Consider the following 4,134-nt stretch of genomic DNA (forward strand, 5'->3'; position numbering starts at 1 on the left):
AGTCCCATATCTTTGTTGGGACTTACACTTAAGTAAACTGGCATAGGACTGCGCTGTAAAAATCTTCTGGCACCTTAAAAGTCACCGGTGTCACCACACATTTATTGTGCAGTGATGACCTCGGGGGTTCCCCGTCTGGTCTATATTGCACAGCATCCAGTTTCACAATGCACTGCAGACATTTCTTGGACTAGACTTCACTTCAACCCCATCTCCTCCTAGGATGTCCTTGAGGATAGAAGTAAAGGCTGTGTAGCAGAAGAACCCCTACCTTGTGTACTCCGGCTGCTCAGGTTTTGGTGCACAAGACTCAGGAACCTGAAGTTAAATATGAGCGGAGATGCTTGAGGGGACACTACTGCAGAAGCCTCTCTTTATATTTGAACTGACATTTCTAACTAGATTGAATTTGCAACACTGTGAGCACTTACAAATCTGTGCCCTCCTCTTTCAGCTTTTGCTCAGACCTGACAACTCTACTAGTTCTACAAAAACTGTATTTTGGTGCACTCCCATATAAGACTTAAGCTAGGGGTTCTCAATGGTGTGGCCATTGTGGCTGGGAATGATGGGAACTGTAGTCAACAACAGCTGGGGATCCAGGTTTGAGCAGCCTGGCTTCAGCCATTTTGAAAATCCAATTATTTCAAGCCAAGCAAAAGAAACAAGGCATGGCCAATTCCCCTCACAATCATTCAAACCAAATATAACATTCTGTTCTCAGACTAGCTTGCATAAAGATGCTGGAAATGATTTACACAGGATATTGGAGCAGGTATAGAGGGTTGATTAGGATGACCCCCTTACATGATTAAAGGCCATCCTGAGAGCACATTGAGACATCACCCTGTCACATCAGGGTGGCCACGATCTCGGTGCATCCCCAGCCTTATTGCATGTGCTGCTCAGCAGTCATCCAAACTGGCCCCATGTCTGAATATGCTTCTGTCTCATGGCGCAGCAGGGAAGAACCCTGCGAAGAGAGCAGGAGGATGTTGGTTCCAATTCCTGCAGGTGTGTTTCCCAAAATATGGGAAACTCCTATAGCGGGCAGCAGCTATATAGGAAGGTATTGAAAGGAATCATCTCATACTGCGTGGGAGATGTCAATGGTAAACCTCTCCTGTATTCTACCAAAGACAACCACAGGGCTCAGTGGTCACCAGGAGTTGACACTGACTTGTCAATGGCACCACTTTTCCTTTCCTTCCACACCCGCTGTGGGTCAGTTTGGAAGGAGATGTCCCCAGCCAATGCAATTAAACAGGAGACACGCAGAGCTGTGATGTCTTTCATGACATCCTGGTCCATCCCTTTTTGGCATGTGGGAGCCATAAAGGGGCAAGCTAGAGGGCATCAGGACATAGTGGTCATAATAGGCACACACACTTGGCACTTCTTCCTTTAAATTGCATGGCCTGGGAGATATTATCTGAACTAGCTGGGCCAGGGACAGAGCATCTGTGCCTCTGGCTGGCCCAGCCGCCGCCGCTGTTCCCACCCCCATGCCGGCATGCCCAGCTTTCAGGCTGCCCACAAACCACCACCGCCCGCTTCTTGCCCACCTCCCTGTGCTTTCTGATGGGCCAGCTGGCTGGCCTGCTTCCTCCCCCCCCCTACTTTATGACTTGTAGGCTGGCCGGAAAGTCGGCCTGCCACCTCCTCCCACCCCTCTTCCCAGTGGGCGGGTGGGTCAGATTGGCCTGCCACCGCAGTCTCCTCTGGCGGCTGGGCCAGGGCCAGGCTGGCCCGCCGCCACCTCTGGCCTCCTCCTCCCAGCGGCCAGCGCGCCTCTGTCTCCGCCAGCCACCGCCATTGTCTCCTGTCCCCGTCGCTATCTCCCAGGCAGCTGCTCTTGTGAGAGCTGCCACACATGGGATTAGTGACAGGTACGTTTAGGAGAATTAAATGCAGTGGTCCCTCGACTTACGAACTACTCGACATAAGTATTTTTCGAGTTACAAACGGCAGTTTTAGATCCGGTTTTAGATGCGGTTTTTTCGACTTACAAATTTTTAGATGGGGTTTCCTCGACTTACGAATTTTACATGCGGTTTCCTTGACTTGCCTGCCTGTTTACTGCCTGTTTATTCTTGAAAAGAAATGTTCCTGTGCAGTTTGCAAGCCTTACTGGGGGTCTGGGTCTTTTTTCTAGGCTCCGGAATGCATTAATCCGTTCCCAGTGCATTCCTATGGGAAACCACTTTTCGACTTACGAACTTTTCGACTTACAAATGTGCATTCGGAACGGATTAATTTCGTAAGTAGAGGGACCACTGTATATAGATAGATCCTACTCAGACAGTTCTTTTGTTCTCTTTTACACTCATACATCTACTCCTCCTCAGGTAGGAGTGGATATAGTCATCTTGCAAGCAGCAAGACCCTATTAGGCATTCTGCCTAATAAAGAGATGGCCAAGGAGCTCTTACCTAGCCTGTAACTATATGTATTCAGTTTTAAAGATGTACAGAAAAGCTGAAGGGAGAAGGGGCATCAACCAAGGAAATTGAGTTGAAATAGCAGGTAATAAATGAGTAAACATATAAAACAATAAAACATATTAACATGTAAATCAGCAGCCTACAATACAATTCATAAATAAAATAGCAAAGTGAAAAGAAAGGAAAATAAAATTAAGGATCCAAATATCTACAAGGATTTGGGGTGATGTACAAAGCCTATTAGATTGAAAGGGAGGCGAAATAAAGCAATCCACAATAATTCAAAGTGATAGCCCTAAAATTTTGTTTCTAGAGGAGCCAGGTATTAAGAAATGAAATTCTTGCTCTGAAATGTAGCCTCTTTGCTGCACCTTGTACAACCTCCCTTCCCTTTGAGCTCTAGCGTAGTGGTTCAGAACTTGAGCTATGAGGCAGAAGTCCCCAGTTGAACTCTCGGCCCAGCCACAAACTAATTGGTAAGCCTTTGGTGAGCTGCTTTCTCTCAGCCGTGTGCTCCCCATCCCATCTATTATATGGGGTAATACTAACCTACCTTACAGGGTGGTTGTAAGGATCGCTGAGAAAATGTTGAAGCACTTTGAACACTTTGGGAAAGCACTCTATAAATACCAAGTATTATTATATTTGTAGTATTTTTTACATGACCATCAGTTCCTATACTTTGAGTCCCAATAAATAAGAACCAAGCTACAAGTGCTGTACACCAGTAAGGATGGGGGTTAAACAGTTTGGCACGGATGATTAAAAATGAGGGGGGAATTCCTCAAATGCTTAGGAGTGGGGTAAGATATATTACTTAGGAGCATCCCTGGTAAGATATATTGAACTCCGTGGTACTTCTGAGCAAAACGTGAATAGGATTTATCTGGGAAGCTGCCAGTTTAATGAGCTGACTCAAACCATGAGCTCACTTCAGTCTAGTGGAGATAGGAGTTGCTGACTCTCCAGCCAAGCTGCCCAGGGGCCAGAACTCCCCCAACCATGTCATCATTGCACCCAATGAAGCAGGTGCTTCCTCCACAACACCACATTAAAAGGCTCCAGACGCTTCCGCATGATCACAGAGGCCTCAGGGTAGGGCTATCATTTGTTTCTTTTGTGCTGGGAAACACCATGCTGCCTCAAGCCAGGCAGCAGCATTCTCTGAAGAACTTTGCTCCAGCAGTGGAGGCCCAAAAAGTGATGAGGTGCTGTGCCATTTCTGACCCAACACATGACCGTCTTGTGCAAAATGACAAGCTACCCCATGCTGTGTTGATAAGGTTACATTTTGAGAAGAAAAATCTTTCGTTGCAGCTTTTTAAATTGCACAATAAACCCTTTTATAGACATTTTGATTTACAGTTTACATACCAAATGTAACATTCCTTTGCCATCTTAAAAGATCTATGCTGCCTTCTCAATGTAGGGTTTATTTTATTTCTGATGGGTGTGCCAAGATACTTAGTATAATTAGTCCATTACTTCTTTGAACCTCCCAGAGCTCCTCAGAAAGTACACTGGAGTTTGATGATTGCATTCTTCATGGAGCACTTATTAGGGGGCACCAACAGTCTGGTGGCCTTATTTACACAATGTAATGAAGTGGTATGCCACATAGTAACTATGAAACAATGCAACAGTATGTACTTCTTAACATGTAAATGCCAATGAGTATCACACCAACCTA

The sequence above is a fragment of the Hemicordylus capensis genome, chromosome 3, assembly GCF_027244095.1.
Source record: "Hemicordylus capensis ecotype Gifberg chromosome 3, rHemCap1.1.pri, whole genome shotgun sequence".
NCBI lineage: Eukaryota > Metazoa > Chordata > Lepidosauria > Squamata > Cordylidae > Hemicordylus > Hemicordylus capensis.